Source organism: Sorex fumeus, unplaced genomic scaffold (assembly GCF_029834395.1).
Source record: "Sorex fumeus unplaced genomic scaffold, SorFum_2.1 ptg000131l, whole genome shotgun sequence".
Taxonomy (NCBI): Eukaryota; Metazoa; Chordata; class Mammalia; order Eulipotyphla; family Soricidae; genus Sorex; species Sorex fumeus.
In genome coordinates, this window is record NW_026606188.1 from 38,467,641 (window position 1) to 38,489,261 (window position 21,621).

Sequence of the window (21,621 nt, forward strand, 5' to 3'; positions counted from 1 at the left end):
CCTGTTCAACATTTTCCAGGAAACTAAATAAACAGAAACACTTCGAAACAGTATTTATGGGGCAAATATCACTCTGATACCAAAAGAAGAAATGAAAATTCTGCTTTTAAAGACCAAAAATGAAAATTACAGGCCAATATCCCTGAGCACAGACTCAAAGATTCTCAACAAAATACTAGTAAATAGAATCCATGGACTCATAAAAAGATCATAGACCATGACCTGGGGATAGGATTCATACTGGGGATGCAAGGATGGTTTAACACCCACAAGTCAATCAACATAATACACTATATCAATAAAAGTAAAGATAAAAAACAATCATATCAATAGATGCAGAAAAGCATTTGACAAGACCCAGCACCCATTTATGACAAAAAAACCAACAAAATGGGAGTTGAAGGAACTTTCCTCAGTATAGTCAAAACCACCTACTACAAGCCCACAGAAAGTTTTATTATAGACATAAAAAACCTAAGAAGACTTCTCTCTAAGATCAGTCACAAGACAAGGTTTCTCACTCTTGCCACTTCTATTCAATGTAGTACTGAAAATACATGCCATAGCAGCTAGGCAAGAAAAAGATATCAAGGACATTCAGATAGGAAAAAAAGTCAAGCTATCACTATTTGCAGAAGACATGATTCTATACTTAGAAAATCCTGAAGACTCTACAAAAAAAAAAAAAACCCTTAGAAATAATACGTTTGTCCTGAGTGCTCAGAAACAGATGACTGGTTAAAGAAACTTTGGTACATCTACACAACGGAGTACTATGTAGCTATTAGAAAAGATAAAGTAATGAAATTTACATACAAGTGGTACTACATGGAAAGTATCATACTAAGCGAAATGAGTCAGAAAGAGAGGGATAGACATAGAAAGATTGCATCCATCTGGGGAACATATAGTAACAAAATAGGAGACTAACACCCAAGAATAGCCGAGATTAGTACCAGGAGGTTTACTCCATGGCTTGGAGGCCAGCCACACATGCTAGGGGGAAAAGCAGCTCAGATAGAGAAGGGAACGCCAAATAAAGGGTGTTGGGAGGATCCTCCCAGGATGAGAGAAGCATGCTGAAAGTAGACTATAGACCAAACTTGATTGCCACTCAATGCCTCTTTTGCAAACCACAACACCCAAAAGGAGAGAGAGAACAAAAGGGAATACCCTGCCACAGAGGAAGGGTGGGATGGGAGGGATGGAGGTGGGAGGGATACTGGGATTCGCGGTGGTGGAAAATGGGCACTGGTGGAGGGATGGGTACTTGATCATTGTATAATTGAAATCCAAGCACAAAAATCTGTAAGTCTACAACTGTATCTCATGGTGTTTCACTAATAAAAATTTTTAAAAAAGAAATAATAAGTCTGTATAGTAAAGTGGCAGGTTACAAAATCAATCATAGGCATGGCATCTCCTGTTGATGGAAAGGAATGATTAACATCATCAAAATGGCAATACTCTCCAAAGCACTATACAGATCAACGTGGTCCCTATAAGAATATCCATTACATTTTTCATAGACCGAAAACTCCTGAAATTCAGACGGAACAATAGATACCCAAAAATAGCTAAAGCAATACCTGGGAAATAGAGGATGGGAGGCATCACCTTCCCCAACTTGAAACTATACTACAAAGTGGTTATAATTAAAACAGCATGTTACTGGAACAGAGATAGACCCATAGAACCAATGGAATAGAGTCAATTATACTGACACAGACCCTCAAAAATATATGTTCACTTAATCTTTGACAAAGGAGCAAGAAATGTAATGTGGAGCAAGGAAATACTCTTTAACAAGTGGTAGTCAGAAAACTGGAGGGCTACATGCAAAAATTTTGAACTCTGATTTCTGTCTAATGCCAGGCACAAAAGTCAGATTGAAATTAATTAAAGATCTCAATATTAGACCTAAATCCACAAGGTACATGGAGTAAAACATAGACAGAACCCTCCATGACACTGAAGCTAAAGGCATCTTTAAAAATGAAACACTCCTGACTAAGCAAGTGGAAGAAAAGATAAACAAAGGGGACCACATTAAGCTAAGAAGTTTTGGCACCTCAAAAGAATTGCTGACCAAGATACAGAGACAGCCCACGAAATGGGAAAATTTATTTACCCAATTCCCATCAGATAAGGGGTTAAAATTTAAGATATGTAAGTAACTAGTAGAACTTTATAATTTAAAAAAACCCCAACCCCATGAAAAATGGGGAGAAGACATGAACAGAAATTTCCTCAAAGAAGAAATACAAATGGCCAAAGGTACATGAAAAAGGTTCCATATCACTAATCATCAGGGAGGTGCAAATCAAAACAACAATGAGATACCAACTTACACCACATAAGACAGGTACAAATCAAAAAGAATAAGAACAACCAGTGCTGGAGTGGTTGAGAAAGGTACTTCCTCAAGCTGGGAGATAGGGACTCTCATTCATTGTTGGTGGGAATGCTGACTGATCCAGTCATTTTGGAAAACAATATGGTCATTCCTCAAAACACTAGAAACTGTACTTCCATATAACCTAGTAATATCACTTTTGGGAATATACCTCCAGGTTGCAAAAATAAAAACAGCAGAAAAGATGTATGCACTTGTATGTTCACTGCATCATGTTTGTAGTAGCCAAAATCTGGAAACAATCTGGGTGCCCAAGAACAGACGACTAGTTAAAGAAACCATAGCACATCTACACAACAGAATACTATACAGCTGTTAGGAAAAATGAAGTCATGAAATTCTCTTATAAATGGATGGACATGAAGAGTATCATGCTGAAATAAGACAGAAGGAGAAAAACAGACATAGAATGACAGCACTCATTTGTGGGCTATTAAAAAAAAATCAATCATAGTATGAGACTAACACCCAAGGAGAGCAAAAATAAGGGCCACGACCAATGGTCCATGATTGGAAGCCTGCCTCAAGGGCTCGGAGAGAGGTCAGTTGGAATAAAGAAGGTACCATTTTTTAAAAATTTTTTATTAGTAAAACACCATGTGGTACAGTTGTGGACATTACAAGTTTTTGTGCCTGAGTTTCAGTTATACAATGATCGAGTAACCATTCCTCCACCAGTGCCCATTCTCCACCACCAATGATCCCAGTAGCCCACTCACCCACCATCCCCCCCCCATCCCATCCCACCTCTGTGGCAGGGGATTCCCTTTTGTTCTCTCTCTTTTTGGTTGTTGAGTTTTGCAAAAAAGGCACTGAATGGCAATCATGTTCTGTCTATAGTCTACTTTCAGCATGCATCTCCCATCCTGGGAGGATCCTCACAACACCCTTTACTTGGTGTTCCAAGAAGGTATCATTTTGACAATGATGGTTGGAAGGGATCTCTATGGATGGGAGATGTGTGTCAAAAATGGATAAAGGACCAAACATGATGGCCTCTCAGTATCTGTGCTGCAAATCATAATGCCTAAAAGGGGGGAGGGAGAAAGAGAGATGAAAGGAGGGAATAGAAAGAGGAGTGAGAAAGAAACAGAGAGAGAGAGAGAGAAGGTGGGGGGGTGTAAGAGGGATATATGGTATATTGGTAGTGGGAAATGTACACTGGTACTCCTCCTCCTCTTCCTCTTCCTCCTCCTCCTCCTTCTCCTCCTCCTCCTCCTCCTCCAGCCCACGAGGAAGACACTTTCCAGTCCCTTTGTGGGCTCCATCACCTCGGACATGGAAACCTCAAAATGAGACTCCGGAGACAAATCCCCACGCACATTCGACCCAGAGGGGCCAATCAAGTGCACGCGGTCTGACCCGCGCCCTCACCAACATCTGCTCGCTCTGTGGGGATTTAGGTTAGACCTCAGGAAGAACTTCCCTCCCGAGTGCCACAGGCAGATCTGTGCTCCTTCCCTTCAGGAGGCTCAGCGGCTCGTTTGTGCCTCCAGTGGCAAAGGGGCCTTCACCCTCTTCAGTGAAAGCACCGCAAGAAGGGGCAGCAGGGCACTGCCGCCAGCTGGGACTGGGAAGGTCCAGGTAGAGAGCAGACAGGGCCTGAGAAAAAGTACAGGGGTACAGTGCTTGCCTTACATGAGGTCAGCCCAAACTTGATCCCCAGAATCACATAGGGTCCTCTGAGTGTGGCTAGGAAGGATTCCTGAGCACAGAGCCCTGGGCACTGCTGGGGAAAGAAGAAAGAAAGAAAGAAAGAAAGAAAGAAAGAAAGAAAGAAAGAAAGAAAGAAAGAAAGAAAGAAGAGGGGAGAGGGGAGAGAGGGAGAAGGAAAGAAAGGAAGGAAAAGGGAGGAAGGAAAGAAGGGAGGAAGGAAAGAAGGAAGGAAGGAAGGAAGGAAGGAAGGAAGGAAGGGAGGGAGGGAGGGAGGGAGGGAGGGAGGGAGGGAGGGAGGGAAGGAGGGAGGAAGGGAGGGAGGGAGGGAGGCATGGAGGGGGAGGGGGAAGGGAGGGGTAAAGAAAGGGAAAAGATTAATGGGGGCTCATTCTCCTATTTCTAAAGGACTCACTGTAACAAGTTTAGGAACAACTTTTAAATGGTCCCTCCTTTTCTTTTGTTCCCATGATGACCTGAGGCAGAGGGAAAGGGCCACTGACCCCTTGGTATGTTGTCTCTGGGGCCAGATGCTTCCAATCCACTGGTTCCCTCCTCCAGCCCCAGGACACAGAAAATAATAATAAATGTTGGATGAGAATTTTTGCTTTGTTTCGTGGCCACAAAACACACTCAGCTCCCGGGAGAGAACAAGGCAGAGTCTCCTACCCTGTGCCTGACTGTCCCCACCAGGGCCCAACAGCTGAAGACCTCCGGGCCCCAGCCAAGGTCATGCTGGAACCACTCTCCACACACTTGGATGAGCCTCATGCATAAAAGAACTGGCAGAGGAACCCAAGTGTGTGGGACCCGGGGCTGAGATCTCCAAGCCTGCACGGTTTGGGACTGGATCTGCCAATAGCTAGACAGTTACACCCACCAACTGCTATGTAACCCCAACAACGACCAGGATCCAGAGATTATCACACTCCGCTCCCGTAAGCGCGGCCACGAATCATCTCATTCCTACTTTGGACAAACTGGCAGGCTACCGAGTGTAACCTGCCCACACGGCAGAGTCTGGCAAACTCCCCATGGCGTACTCAATATGCCAAATACCAGTAACAATGAAGGGTCTCATTCTCCTAACTCTGAAAGAGCCTCGAATAGGGCACTTTTCTTAAAAATCTCAGGGCTAGGACGAAGGAGACATTACTGGGGCTTGCTCAAGGCAATCGACGAATAACAGGATGGTTGTGTTGTGTTGTTGTGTTGGTAGTGGGAAATGTACACTGGTAGAGGGATGGATATTGGTACATTGTATGCCTAAAACCTGATCATGAAAGCTTTGTAACTATCTCATGGTGATTCAATTTTTAAAAAGTGTGTTATAATAATTACAACTTCAACAAAATTTTGTAAGACAAATTAAATTTGCTTTTTGCTCTATTGTGTTTTGCTGTGGGATTACACCCAGAAATGGCCAGTGATTTTTCCAGGCTCTGTGCTCAGGGTTCACTCTTGGTGGAATACTGGGTTACATATGAGGTGCTAGATATCAAACTAGGTTGTCCATGCATAAGGCAAGTGTCCTATCCACTACATTATCCAAGCCCCTAGGGTTTTATTTTTTTTAATTGTTTTTGTTTTTGTGCTAATCTAGCAATGCTTACCACATGTGTTAACACATTCTCACAAGCCTGTCAGTCTACATTCAACTTGGGAATGAGCAAATAGAAGCTATTGATGTAGATGGCAGTTATGAGAAATTCAGACTTGAAAATAATATATGTATACCACATCCTGCTATTTAAACCCTTAAGAACTGGCCAATTTATATATTATTTTATTTCTTCTTGAGATAACCATTTGCAGGAGTGTAAATGCTCATGTTTTAGGGGTAAAATGTTACAACGCTTCCCTAAAATGTCAATAAAGAGTTTTAAACATTAAAAAAAAGAAATCATAGAGGAAAAATTAAAAATAAAACCACCGATAACAACCAGAAGGCAGTCCAGTTTATAAACATGCAACTTAGAAAGGTCACTCCTGCAAGTGAGCTTGTAGGTACTATGGTGGCAGCAGGGAAATGACCTAAGAGGCCACCAGTCTCCCCAGAGAAAGAAAACTTATAGAGACTCCCACCTCTTCCTCTACAGGACTCCACCTTGGAACTCTGCATGATGGGTGCCACCAATGAGCAGGGGCCCTAATCTCACAAACGGTCCCTTTGAAACATCACTGATCCCTTGAGCTAAGATCTCTTCCAAAGATGATGAAGAGTAAGTGCAAACTCTAGGGCCAACAGCACAAGTCTGGCATGCTCGGGGCCCCAAGTTCTATCCTAGCTCCCATGGTCCCCTAAAGTGCCCAGTAAGTGGTGCTACCTGGTGCCACCCCCACACTGCCTGGCCCAACCACTGACCTGTCAGGCTTGCAGTGTTCCTGGGCTGAGAATCAGCTCCCTAAGCATGCTGTGGGGTCTGAGGACTGCCGGGGAGACCCCTACCATCCTCCAAATGTATGGAAAGCACACGGCACAAAGGGAAGATATACGTCACCCACCCACGTAGCTTGATTTTTTTTTTCATCAAACTTCAAAAATGCTAGTCACGTAGTACCAATTTCAGGTCTAATCAGACCGGCTTCTGGAGCCCCTCAGCAGCTATTTGGCAGTCACACAGAGTGCTTCAATCCATGACAATGTTTATTGACAGGTTATTCCTTTTCCTAATGGAAGTAAGGCAAGCAGACTGTCCTGGGAAGTATGTTCTTTCAAAGAGTCATTCTGGCAGAGGCAATGCAAGCATAAAACACCTTTGAATTTAGGTTATTGCTGGACTCCCACCCCCCAAATATTAATGAAAGATTTTAATATTATGCTATCAATATCCCTATCTCTGAGGTAAATGATGATGTGTGATGGCCTACCTTCAGGGCTGCTGGGGAAAAAAAAATCAATGCTCTTTTTAAAACTTGAGCTTTGATATTTGCAAAGTGCTTTTGGTTCAGATGAGGAAAAGTACTAAAGGAGTGCACAAACAGATAAATAAATCAATCTATTAAGAAAAGAAATTGCTCAGAGAAGATAAACAAATCACTCCAAAGCAGAATTTTATTAAACTTTACTCAGGTCTGATCCTCACACAAGCTACAAGAAATCTCCCAGAAAGTTCTCAACGCTCTGGCTGGAACCCGTTCCTGAGCAGCCCTGACCACTAACAAACAGTATGCTTGGCTCATTTCAGTTTTATCAGCCAGGGCTGAGAGCTGTCTTTGAGGAAGTCATTGATTAAAGTAATCAACCAATTCTACACATAATGATGCTCTGGCTTTGTATGCTTTAATAACAAAAAGCTTTTCTCACTAACACCCAGTAGCAATCAAGTTTGTGGGATCATAAACTAGCTTGTGCTTTTTGATCAAGGGTTCACACTTAATTTTTGTGGTTCACAAGATGATATATGCTGCTAAATCGGAATAGAATCTATCAATATTTCCTTATTAAAAAATGAACATAAATCAATGTGTTTATAATTAAACTAACCCATGTATTATTTCATCACTAAAACTCTATAGATGGAATTACATGTGCTAATTGATTCTCCTGGTAGTTTCCAAAAGGAGGACACGGAATTTAAAGCTTACCATACCATTAACGCACATGAAATCCTTAAACTCCAAAACAGATCTCACAATAGTTGTCCAGTATGTATATCTACACAGTTCATATAAACAGACACATAGGGAAAGAATAATAATGCTCTAATGTATTTTTGAGGACCAAAAAAAATTATACACACACAAAAAGTCTTACCTATTCAGTAGCAAAAAAGAAAATGAAATTATTTCATTACTGTATTACAGGGCTGGAGCAATAGCACAGCGGTATGGCATTTGTCTTGCACTCGGCCGACCAGGCTGACCTGGATTCGATTCCTCCACCCCTCTTGGAGAGCCTGGCAAGCTACTGAGAGTATCTCGCCTGTAGGCAGAGCCTGGCAAGCTCCTCATGATGTATTCCATATGCCAAACACAGTAACAACAAGTCTCACAACAGAGACGGGAGCAAATTGATGAACAACAGGAGGACAGTGCTACAGTGCTACAGTGCTACTGTATCACAATTAACTGCAACATTCCCCCTACCTTCTCTTGCTATTCACAAGCCTTCAACATATTCAAGAAACAACTACACAGAGTCAAATATAAGAGCAAAATTTATAGTGATGCAGAAAAATAATTGGAACACAAATATTTTTCAGTCCTCCTCTTTATTCTTTTATACAAAATAAACAAGGTCCAAAGGAGAAGAAAGAATTTCCTGGGCCCCTTAGTCAAGCCAGTGGATGGTTTGACTTCTCCCTTACCTACTTACTCCGGGCCCAGTCATCTCTGACTCCTGGCTCGGCACTCAGGAATCACATCTGCGGGTGCTCAGGGGACCATATAGGATGCTGGGGATCAAACCCAGGTCGGCCGCGTGCAAGGCAAATGCCCTCCCCACTGTGCTATCGCTCCGGCCCCTCCATTGGTTTCTTAATTCATTTCTAGGATGATGAATATGATCTTTGATCTCCACAATTAAACCTCAGAATCTTTTAAGATTTCATTACTATTCATCATTATCCTAGCTGCTTTACCTTCCTCTAAATTATTAAAAGTATTGCTTAAGCATAAATTAATCATTAGGCATTTAACCTCTAAACACTTTAATAAAATTGGGCTTATTGGCAATTTTTGCATAAATGTAAATTATCCCTTTCCAAATGAATTTAAAAACCAGCTGCAAACACTTGACTAGTAAACATTTAAAACTAATACTTGACTATCTCCAAAAGTCATATATTCAGACTGTCAACCTATGAAATATATTCAAAATGGACAGCTAGGCATATTTTAAATTAAACATAAGCTCGTGGGATTTAGCCTTTGTGGGCTTTGCACATTTAGACTTGTGTCAATATTAAGAGTCAATACAGACCGAATACTAAAACACTCAATCTCTTACGCTGAATTTTTTTTTAAAACCAAGGATTCTCTCAAAAGCATCAATACCCTTTGAAAATCATTTCTAAACCCCAAAATAAACTCTATCTGAGGGAAGATTCATTGTAATTGAATATGGAATCACAACTTGGGCTGTGCAACACATTAAACAATTAAACAAGCAAGAAGTTTAATTAAATTTCTAATTCACTTTGGATTTTACTCTATCCTACAATTATAAGCCCTGATGTACTCTAGACTCAGGTGTGTCCTGCTGAAAATAAATCTGCAGTGTGAGCAAGAGACCATGTAGAATGGATGGTGGGATAAAGGGCCCTGCTGACTGCCACTGGAGGCCAGCTGCTTTTAAATCCTTTTAGTCCTGAAAATGCACTGGTCACTGGACAAGAATCGTAGCCAATGATTAGGATACTGGAAGGAAAAGAAAAGTATAACCCCCATATTTCTTTCCTTTTTTAAAAAATTGAATCACCTTGAAATACAGTTACAAAGCTTTCATGTTTGAGTTTCAGTCATACAATGATCAAACACCCATCCCTCCACCAGAACACATTTTCCGCCACCAATGTCCCCAGTATCCCCGCCCCCACCCCTCCTCCCCCTGCCTCTATGGCAGACAATTTCCCCCATACTCTCTCTCTCTACTTTTGGACATTGTCACTGTCACTGTCCTCCCATTGTTCATCAATTTGCTCGAGCAGCAGTAACGTCTCCATTGTGACAATTGTTACTGTGTTTGGGATATCGAATACATCAGGGGTAGCTTGCCAGGCTTTGCCGTGCAGGCGAGATACTCTCGGTAGCTTGCCAGGCTCTCCGAGAGGGGTGGAGGAATTGAACTCGGGTCGGCCATGTTGGCTGCATGCAAGGCAAATGCCCTACCAGCTGTGCTATCACTCCAGCCCACTTTTGGACATTATGGTTTGCAATATAGATACTGAGAGGCTATCACGTTTGGTCCTTTATCTACTTTCAGCACACATCTCCCATACTGAACAATCCTTCAACCATCATTGACTTTGAGATCCCTTATCTATTACAGATGCCTTCTCCTGCAGCTCATTAGGTAGGCTTCTAACTATGGAGTAATATTTCTGGCCCTCTGTCTACTATCCTTGGGTATCAATCTCATGTTATTTTATATTTCACAAATGAGTGCAGTCATTCTATGACTCATTTCATTTAGCATGGTAAATGACCATCCACTCATAAGAAAATTTCATGACTTCATCTTTCCTAACAGCTGCATAGTGTTCCATTGTGTAGATGTATCAAAGTTTCTTTAAACAGTCTTCTGTTCTCTGACACTCGAGAAGTTTCTTTAAACAGTCTGTTCTCTGGCATTCCAGCTGTTTCTAGATTCTGGCCATTGTGACCAGTGTTGCAATGAACATACAGGTACAGAAGTCATTTCTACTGTGCTGTATTGCACCCTCGGGATATTTTCCCAGAAGTGGTAATGCAGGGTCATATGGAAGCTCAATTTCTAGTTTTTTAAAGAATGCCCATATTTGGGCTGGAGAGATAGCATAGTGGGTAGGGCATTTGCCTTGCACATGGCCAACCTGGGTTTGATTCCTCTGCCCCTCTCAGAGAGCCTGGCAAGCTGCCAAGAGTATTCCACCCACATGGCAAAGCCTGGAAAGCTACCCGTGATGTATTCAATATGCCAAAAACAGTAACAAGTGTCACAATGGAGACCTTACTGGTGCCTGCTCGAGCAAATCAATGAACAATGGGAGGACAGTGCTACAGTGCCCATGTTATTTCCAAAAAAGGCTGGATCAGTCTATCCCCCATATTTCATGACAAAAAAGAACATGCTAAAAAATATGTCTTGAAAGAAAGGAATCGCCAGAAACTGAAGGATCTTCAAAACTGAGCGGTCTTCGATCTCATCTCCGTTCTAATATTTCCTTCCTCTGTGCTTTAAGTGTATTTCTCAATAGGAAACATTACTTTGGGTTTAATCAGACACAAAGGCTGAAGTCTTCCAATACTTTGGCAATAAATGAAGGGAGCTGCAGGGAAGGGGTGCAGAAATGGGGCTGTAATGATCTGTAAAATGGTTGAAGTAAAAGGCATGTGGCATTGCTCCTGACTACTGCAGATCTGAAATTAGAGTTTGTTATTCACTACCCTTAAAAAATAAGCAAACAAACAATAAACCTTTCATGAAGAGTGTTAGGTACATTTACACAAATATTTCATAGATATTTGTATGTGTAAATATGTGCTTCTGGAACACAAAATGCCCCTGAATCAGCTACACTGAAGAAAAGACAGTCCAGAAGATAAGACTTACAAACTTGCAGAAGCGTCACACCTTATTGTAAAAACAGCTAGACAGTCAAGTGTTTTCCAGCGAGGAGCTAACAGTACAAGCCGAGGGCTCAATGGACAGTCATATTTGTCACAAAGCATCACTGTGACCTTGACACAAGTCTTGAAGGATTCAGAGTTTTTAATTCACTATTCCTGTCTTTATAGTATTTGGGACCTCTATAGTATTTGGTTTGGTATAAGATTTCTGCCACTGACTCAAAGCTCTGTATCAAAGATACTGGGAAGAAAGGTAATATCCCTTACATTTCATGCAAAATAGCTTCATTTTAACTCAGTTTGAAAGATATCTAGGTCACAACTCAAACCCCTCCTACCATTAAACAGGCCAGGAGTAGTTGTGCCTTCACAAACTATCCCTGACTTCAGTTCTATTTTGTTATGTCTGAAACTCTATTTCCAAACGATCTCGTTTTGAAAATGCACCGACAACAGCTTTAATTTAAAATGCCAGTGTTCAATATGTCAGAGCTCAAATACTCTCTGAGAAGAAGCTTTAATGCATATACATTATTAATGCACTATCAGAGAACAGATCCCTGAGTTGGTTCTGACCAGCAAGTCATTAGTCAAATACTACATAAAGTAAATTTGGTATCCAATAATAGATGACAGAATTTTACTTCTGGTTACTCTTGCTATGGGGACGCATGGGGAAGAAACAAAGAGAAACACAGGAAGCCTACTGTTTCTGGTTAGAAGAGTGAAAAACTGGCTTTAATCACTGTTTTATTCCTTTCTAACCAGCTGGGCAAGAAACCCTTTGGTAAAGAGAATGGCAAAAACATGAGATCCAATAAGATGTGCTCAATGGACAAGGGAAATGCCATATCCGGCCCGTCTAGCTCAAGCAGGCAACGTAAATCCCTGGTCCTTGATTCCCGAAATTTGTGAAAACAGCGGTAGTTCCTTCCCCATAAATTTTGTGAATATTTAATGAAGCAAACAGCACAAGTGCAACATTGTATTTGAAACATAATGTCAGCAAATGTAATAGGACTTATACGGACTGCTATAAGGAAAACAATACCACAGTTTTATGTCTGATTTCTAGCAAATATTACTAATATCTAACAAGTTCAGGAAAATGGTATCACCAAGGGCCAGTGATGCATCTCAAGTGGCAAATCACAGGCCTTCCAGGGAAGATCCCGGGATAATTCCCAGCAATGTGGTCACTCCCCGAGTAAATAGGAATGTGACTCTGGTGGCTGTAAGGTACCAGCAGCACCACTGGGCGTGATTGCCACCAGGGCCCAATCACTTTCGTGGAGCCCCAATAATAACGGAATCTACAATTTTCCTACCTACATAGTCAGACTCCATGCAAGGAAAGAAAGGAAAGAAAAAATTACAAATTGTGGGAAAGATGAGTATCCACCTCTCTTAATGTTATTTTCCCTGAATGTACCACCATACCCATACAAATATGTTACACACAGGATAGAGCACTTTCGGTTTTTCCCTATACAACTGGAATGGACTGACATAGTTCTGGCCCCCAGTGAGTAAATAGAAGGTCATTCTAGGGGCTCAATAACTCCTGAATCTTGATTCTCTCACCTTGATTCAACCTCTCAACCTTGATGTGCTTATCAACAAAAGGAGGGAAGAATGGTTATCAGAATCCTGAGGGTTCAGTAAAACTGTGTATGAAGAGGACAGAGCCGCATGCCGATAAACAAGCGTTCAGACACCGAGAGCTACTTTTCTGGAGACCATCGGTCCTCCCAATTAGCTTCCTCATCCTCACGGCCTGGGTGTTAATGGCAGCACTTGGCATGGCCTTCCGCAGCTGAGAACCTGCGCACCTGAACTTAAACGATCAAACAGAAGACTAGTTTTGATTTTGTTACTCTAGTCTCAAGTTCCCTAGCGCCATACAAGGGTGAGTCTAAAACTATAGGTTATTTTGTTTTTGTTTTTGTTTTTGTTTTGGGGCCATATCTGGTGGTGCTTAAAGTGCTCAGGGATCACTCCTGGCAGGGTCAAGGAACGATATGGGGTGCCAGGGATTGAACCCGTGTCAGCTGTATGCAAGGCAAATGCCTACCTATGAACTAATCACTCCGGCACCTGAGGTATATCTAACCCCTGTAATCACACTCAGACTCAGTCAATGAGGCCTCCCCATGCCACTTATGCTTAAATAAAACCAATATTCTTTGTACTGAACAGACAGAGGCTGCCACTGAAGCTATAAAATTAGACTGAATGGCCACATATGTTCTTGTATAACATATATAACTAATTCTCAAAGGACCAAAAATATGAGTAAATAGTTTCTGGAGAACATGGTTATCAACGTTAACCCTCAATTCCCGACAACGTAGGTGAAACCGTATTGCCTATAAGTAAACCACTTAACACAAGATTCAAAAGCCAATCAACTTTATATTTAAAATTAAACCATAAAATTTAAGTAGAACAAAACTTAGGTAATATCCTTATAGAGGCTGGAAAGGTTGAGTGGCAGTTTTTAAAGTACAAGGCACTGTGTATTTTCTTAATGTGCCATGCTGATCTCTGCTCTTTAGGATGCATCAGCAAGTCAGCCTGATATTTGAGGACAGACTAAGTGTTGGTCCTTTGCTTAGGGCCCCCAGATAGTCCGTTGGCACATGCCTTGTAAGCCTGAGGCTTGTGAGGCCCCAAGCTCAGGGCCTTCATCATCTCCTATGCATGAGTATGCACTCCCACAGGCTTGAGTGCAGTGCTTGGCTCTAATGCTCCCATGAAGAGTGTTCCCAGTACTCTGCAGATGTGCAAACATCAAAACTGCCCCTGCTCATCACAGTAGTAACCAAGGAAAGGGAGGGAAATTAGAAAAATCTTTTTGTTTTGTGAGTCTTTTTAAAAGTTGTAATATTTTTTCAGGGGCTAAAGCGATAGCACAGTGGGTAGGGCATTTTCCTTGCACGCAGCAGACCTGGATTCGCTTCCTCCATCCCTCTCGGAGAACCTGGCAAGCTACCAAGTGTATCTCGCCCGCACGGCAAAGCCTGGTAAGCTCCCCGTGACATATTAAATATGTCAAACACAGTAACAACAAGTCTCACAATGGAGATGTTACTGGTGCCCACTCGAGCAAATCGATGAACGGGAGGACAGTGCTATTACTAAGATAAAATTTCAATAAAAATTTCAGTGTATAAGAACCATCATTGGGGGTATGGTGCTACCAGCAGTCAATATGTACCTGTGAGGTGAGTGCATCAGCAGCCTGATGGCACCGTCAGACTTTCAGATACCCCTAAACTGCTGCTGTGCTTTTGGCCAGACCCCCAAAACTTGGGGCAATGTTTACCAAGAAAGTAAATGGCCAAAAGTTAGGTATGTGAGAGACACACCCACAAACCACCTCTGGCTCAGCTATATAATTGGAGGCATGGCCTCTTTGGTTCCTGATCAAACTGCTTAACGGCCATGATCCCAGAGACTCAGAAACGAATCTCAGAACCCAAAGGCTTCTGGCAGAAATGTGTCCTGTTCCTGCAGTAGGTTACTGGCGCTGGGCCACTCCAGGTAGGAATAGGTTTCGTGCCTTGGCCTGTTCCCCTTGCGGCCTGGTGACCACCATCCTCCAGAGGCCACTGGACAGTCAAATTTGGGTTTGCAGTAATGAGACACATGGGGCCTCACCACATGGGGGTGGAGTTGACTCTTTCTCCCCATCCCAATGAGACCCCGAGTCGCCGCCTACAAATGGCCTCTCTGGCTCCTGATCAAGCTGATTAATGGCCATGATACTGGAGACTCAGAAACAAATCTTGAAACCCAGCGGCTTTTGGCAGAAATGCATCTGGACTGCATACAAGGTGGCCGCTGGCTCAGAGCATATTGGAAAGCCAGGTATGAGCCAGCAATGACGGGGCAACTGCAGTCTCATGGGAAGGGGGGTGGTACCGGCTTGTCCTCCATGCCCTACCAAGATCATGAGTTGCCCCCCACAAGTGGCTCTCTGGCACGGCCATGGCTACAGAGGCAAAAGGACTTAATCCAGAGCCTGGCAGCTTGCGGAAGAAAAGTGAATGGACCACATGTTAAACTACGGTGCCCTGCCTCCCCGGGAATGAAAGGGTGTTGCTCCCTTCCACCTTCCCTGCCCCCCTACCCCCTGCCAGAAAGGTGGCCGCCACCTCAGAGCTTATAGGAAAGCCAGGTATGAGCCGGCGGTGACAGGGCAACTGCAGTCTTATGGGAAGGGGGGCAGTAACAGCTCGTCCTTCACACCCTACCGAGGTCACAAGTTGCTCCCCACCAGCGGCTCTCCGGCACAGCCATAATACCAGACGCACAGAAACCAATCTCGTAATTATCTGGCTCTTTGCAGAAATCCAAAATCATGAGGCCGTTATTGCGGCCATGTGAGATTATATGATTCTCATAACCAGCTATAGTAAACAAAGTATTTCACAATGCCTTTTCAGCAATTCTGATTGCTGGGGGGGGGATTCTAAACAATAATGGTGCATCTTTTGTCGAAACAATGAATGTAATCAATGTAGAGAAGAGTTAAGTGGAAATCATCTGCCTCACAGGCATTGGGAGGGGTGGGGGGTTATATCGGGGTTCTTGGTGGTGAAAAATGATTACTGGTGAAGGGAGAGGTGTTTGATCATTGTATGACCAAGACTTAAACCTGATAGCTTAGTATCTTTTCCCACAGTGATTCTAAATATAAGAAGAAAAATAAATAAATAAAATTATGAAAAAAAAAAAGTATGGTGGAGTTCATGCCCAATTCAATCAGCTAATCAGTGGCTGAATAAATAGCAGTACTCCTACATAAAAATAAAAATAAAAAAAGAACCATCATTTCAGGGCATTTGTAGTTTTTGAATCCACCTACTTTTTATAAAAGGATACCTGTTGAATGCAGGAAGTGATACTGCACATATAAAGACGTGGGTAGGACTATACAATCAGGGACCACTGATCACCCTGATATTATGATGATGTTTTACGGAGAATAATTTGAACTCATAAACTTCCATGTTTTCTTGAATAAAGATGTTTAGAAAAATCTCTGTTATTCTATTAAGCAACAGGTCAAAACACATGGCACAGGTAAGGACTTCAAACTTGGCTCTCCCCAGGAAAAATCTATTCAAAATGATTCCCAGATGCATTCTGAAGGAGAAAGTTACAGTGTCACCAGCCCATGTGCGCTCCAGTGACTTACATAATACACACCCAGTGAGACTTAAGGACCGGAGAAAAACAAGCATGCTCATTTATTTATAACTCACCCTAATCCATCCTGATAACCGACCACAGCTTTGTCAGTCTATGTCAGTCTATGAGGCTTATCTTCCCCAATTCCTTTACTTCAGAACAGAGACCTAAAAATCTGACACTGCAATCATATTATCTGAACAACTGGAAGAAATAATCATCTAACCAAGCAAAATCACAACTCTGTGCAAACTCTACCAGCCAGAATCCTGACACAGTGACCAAACTTTTGTTATAAATTAACTTATAAACTGGGGTTTCATTTTATCCTAAAGACAGTTTTGATGCCAAAATTATCCTTTTAATATGTTGTTGGTAATATGCACAATATCGGGATCTGGAATTCAGTTCAGTCATAGAGAACAAGCCTTGGAAAACCCTTTGTGGTTCCATGCTAGTCACTACACGCAGGCATGCATGTACACTATTGCTTAATTCTACAAAAAATTAAATTATTATTCCACAGCATCACTAAAAATAAGTGAAAAATGCATTTAAGTTCTAAATTATACTTTCAATCTACTTTTTGAATACTACCCAAGACTACTTCTTGCTTATGAAACAAACTAGAGGAATTTCATTTCTGAATGGAAGACGGCAGTAGGGATTCTTGTTATAAATAAGATATCACTGTGTGAAGGGGAAGTTCTAAATTGAGCTTTAAGCTCCATCTCTGCCACTTGTTAGAAAATAAAAAAAATAAATAAATCTCACACAGAACACTTAATCTCCCAATTTCTGATTTTTTAAAGATAATGCTACCCTGGCTACCTTAAAGGACTCTTTAAGAAGCAAATGAGGTATTATCCAGTAAAACCTTAGTAACTATAATACTACATGAGAGCAAAATTATCCCTGTGTGATATTAGATTCAAAAGATACTAACAGGAAAGCATAAAAACATAAAATTTTCCTTAGAATACTAAGAACAAGAATATAAACTTGATTTACGTAATTCAATCAGAAATCCCAAAATTTATTTGAAAACACCTTGGAAATTAAATTTGTCTGAGATTTTTCTTGTTTGTTGGAGTTTTTGTTTGTGTTTTGTTTTTCTTTTTTGTGAGGGAAACAGACTCTGGCCCAAAATATTAGAGTAAAATTACAAATTTAATTTTTCTATATCTTTTCCTAATCCAGATTAGCATTCATCTAGAAATACTGAAAGTTGGGTGTTGTATGCAGTGTAGTATAGTGAGGCGGTATGAAATTATACCTCTAAAACATGTAGTCTTGTAAATCAACATCTGTAGAGTTTCTTAAATCGTATGTCTTCAGAAACTCTTGATCAGTACAAATGATTAGTAAAAATATAGGGGTGGGAAAGCACAGAGAACATATCAACTTTTCTGAATTACATATCAATGGTCAAATGGCATTTTCCCTAATTATGGAATGCAAAAAAAAATCCATATACCTAACCAAAACAACTTAATTTTCTAACTGAAGAGAGAAAGATTTCAGCTGCAAATGCCTTTCTTAGACTCCCCAGGAGGTCTATAACTCTTTCTAAATTTGCCTGGCAGTATCGCATGCACTGAATTTTTCTATATAGAAATTTCCAGTTCCATTCTCCTCACATCAAAATACAATGTGTAAACCATTTCATGTGTTTTGCAATTTATCACTGCTTTGCATTGACATTACAATGCTGACTTGAAAATACAATCCTTATTGGAATGTAAACTCCATGAGAGAAAAGAACTTGTCTTATTCATCATTATATCTATAATGTCTAGAATGATTCCTGGGAATTCGTTATGAGATGCTCAGCAAATATGATTGAGTGAATACAGATATGCAAAATTCAGGTTAATTCAATAATCATTTCAAGTATGACTTTATCTCTCCAATTACATTTATATTGCTTACTGGTCGATGAAAGAGAAAAATTAAGTTTTTCCATCATTTGTATTTTAGTAGAACTGTCCTCCCATTGTTTATCGATTTGCTCGAGCGGGCCCAGTAACGCCTCCATTGTAAGACTTGTTGTTACTGTGTTTGGCATATTGAATACATCACGGGTAGCTTGCCAGGCTTTGCCATGCAGGAGAGATACTCTTGGTAGCTTGCCAGGCTTTCTGAGAGGGGTGGAGGAATTGAACCTGGGCTGACCGGGTCAGTTGCATGCAAGGCAAACACCTTACCCACTTACCAATTACCAATAAGGACTCATTTTGCATTATTTAGCCCAAATTAATAGCTGCAATGATTTAATACTTTCTCATCAAGAAAAATGCTAAAAGTTATTCTTGTGGTGTTACTAGGTTCAGGCCACAGAAGGAAATTAAAGGTAGCTCCCTATTATAGAATTCACTGATTATGCAACTTCTTAGAGGAAACTGTACACATGTTGACTCATTATAACAAATGATTCTAAAACAAACTTATGTTTTGTATTAATGTCCACATAACCCAGACAAGCTGGAGACAGTAGTGACCCCCACTACCAGATTAAACTCTCTTGGCTAGACTGTTATTGTTCACATAAGATGAAACACACACACACATGATCAAAGACTCTGTTTCCAAAGCCCAGAGAAACCAACATCAATTCAGCTTAATTTTATTTGCATTTAGTTTTAAGCAAAGCGATTGAAAGTTATTTGTTAATGGACTACTTGATATCTATATTTTACTCTCCTTCCTGCCCATGACTTTTCCTTCCTTATGAGCATCCTCAAGGTTAACAGAAAAAAGTTAATTACCTATTAAATATAACAAAATAAAAGGGAGAGAGGTTAATTCTTAAAAGGCAGTAACAGAACAAGAATACTTTTTTAATATTTACTAATGCTTCATCACACATGAAATACTTCTGCATGTTTCTAGATCAAACAGGCTACAGAAAGGCGCATTTTATGACAGCTGTGATTTTTCTGAGCACTGTCCCATGTCCTACTTCTTTTTATTGCTGCCAGAAAACTGCGGTTTAGTTCCCTAGACTGACTTAACTGCCAATTTTGAAAGGTTATAGACAATGCATTAGACTCTGGGAGAGTTGAGCTGGCTTGAACTTGGGAGATTAATGTGAATCGGTCAGTACCATGAGTTTCAGCAGAGCCCAGAAGCAATGAATTGTATTGGCCTGGAATTCATATCCATAAATGGATTCTCTATGTAAAATCTGGTCATGAGAGCATTATAAGGTAAAAAAAGTGCGAAAGGTAGTTTTTAGAGAAATTAATTTTTCTCTACAAAAGACAGAAACAGAGCTGGTTTGTGACTTTGGCCATTATGCCTTAAGGCTACCTCTCCTAGATATACACTGACAGGTGATGAAGACTCAGAAAATGCCAAATGAGGTACTTCTACAGTCAAAGTGTCACCTTTGTGTGTAGCTCATCCAGAAAGATCCACTCTCTGGCCAATGATCACCAAATATATCACTATATCTTCCTTTGCATTTTCTAGTTTTCTCAGTGTGCTTTGCAGAAGGAGAATCAAAATAAAAAACAAACACAAATGATCTTACTTCAGGGGGTTGGGGAATATTTGAAGAGCACAAAGAGATATCACAGACTAAAAACCATCTTTGTTGATGGTGGGTTATTGAGCTAAGCTGGCCATGTTATTGCTTCTGGCCTTGATTCTATGGGACTCAGAATCCTTTCCAAGAAATCATGTAATTAATGAAAACTGAATGGATGTAGACTACTTTATGAATAGGTATTTCTGGTATACAATGGGACAGTGCAAAATAATGCTCCAAACAGGTTATTCATCCAAATAGGTAGATTAAAGAGAATTCTGTATATAAATCATAATGGCCTAAAGAGAAATTTGTGCTTCTAAAAAAAAATCACATTTCTACAGAAGGGCACAGTGTGATACTATTACAGTAGGCATTATTTAGTTTAAAACATACCTGCTATACTCCCTTAACCTAAACTTCTTTGTACTGTAAGACAGTCATTAATAACCATTCACTAACTATTTTATTCTAATGCAACGCATTCACTTTTTTTTTAATATTATCTCTGGTTGTGTTATTTACTATAACTGACAGAATTGAATACTTGTGTCAGAGACCATAAAGCCTAAAATAATTTCTTTTTGGCTCCTTACAACACTACCTATTCTAAGAGGTGAAGTTTGTGAACTGAACTTATATTTATCGATACACTGGGGACAATGCAAAAGCTGGATGACCATCATGATCACTGATGAAGAATATGAAGAAAAGAAAAAAGAAAGAGGAGTTTGGGTTAGTTATCAGAGTCTCTGACCCAGCTTCAAATAGATTCCGCAAGGGTGTTCATTAGGGTAAAAAAATAAAAGAATTGAAAGCAATCTTTTAAATTCTCACAATAGAATACAGAATTTGCCAACACATCTTTGATATTACAAATGTGGATCTCTCATCAAGCAATAACAAAAACCAGGTACCTTCTCTTGAGAAACACACCTCCAGGTTGCTTAACCTTAAACTGATGTATAATATAGCACAGCTTAATTTCTCTAGATCCCAGGATGGCTGGGGGGAAGCACTCTCTCTGATGTGATGAGTCACTCCCCCACCCCTAGAAGAAAGTGTGATCAAAATGCAGGACCCACAGGAGGAAGCTACATACTGTGAGGCTGAGAGGAGGCTCTGACCTCAGGTGTCACTTAGGATGGCATAACAGGGGCCAGAGAGATATCATAATAAGGGCCAGAGAGATATTACAATGCACAGAGAGTTTGCCTTGCAAACAGCTGAAAGTCACAATCCCCAGCCTCCCATAGGGTTCCCTGAGCCCACCAGGAGTTGTCCCTGAGCAAAGAGTCGGAATTAAGTTCTGAGCACTGGGGGGGAGGGGGTGTCCCTCCCCCTCAACAACAACAACAATAACAAAAACCCAGACAACTAAATATAGTTATCAGTCCAAAGACACAGCCTTGGGACATTAAGGTAACTAGAAAACAACCAAAATAACCAAAAGGTAATTTTGCTTTGTACTCAGCATTTCAAAGAATTTAGAAAGAGAACTCAGATTCCACAGAACTGCATTTCAAAAATTCCCCTTTCCCCTTACCAA

General features: G+C 40.9%; 1 protein-coding gene and 1 non-coding gene across 3 annotated transcripts in view; one reads left to right on the forward strand and one right to left on the reverse strand.

The window, feature by feature from the left end:
* The window catches only part of VAV3 (vav guanine nucleotide exchange factor 3), a 397,225-nt gene that overhangs the window by 164,130 nt on the left and 211,474 nt on the right, over positions 1 to 21,621 (reverse strand). The gene's annotated exons all lie outside the window — the stretch shown is intronic.
* LOC130015811 (small nucleolar RNA SNORA57) lies at positions 4,518 to 4,643 on the forward strand. The gene has a single exon (XR_008791145.1). It is a non-coding gene; the product is annotated as a small nucleolar RNA SNORA57 (small nucleolar RNA).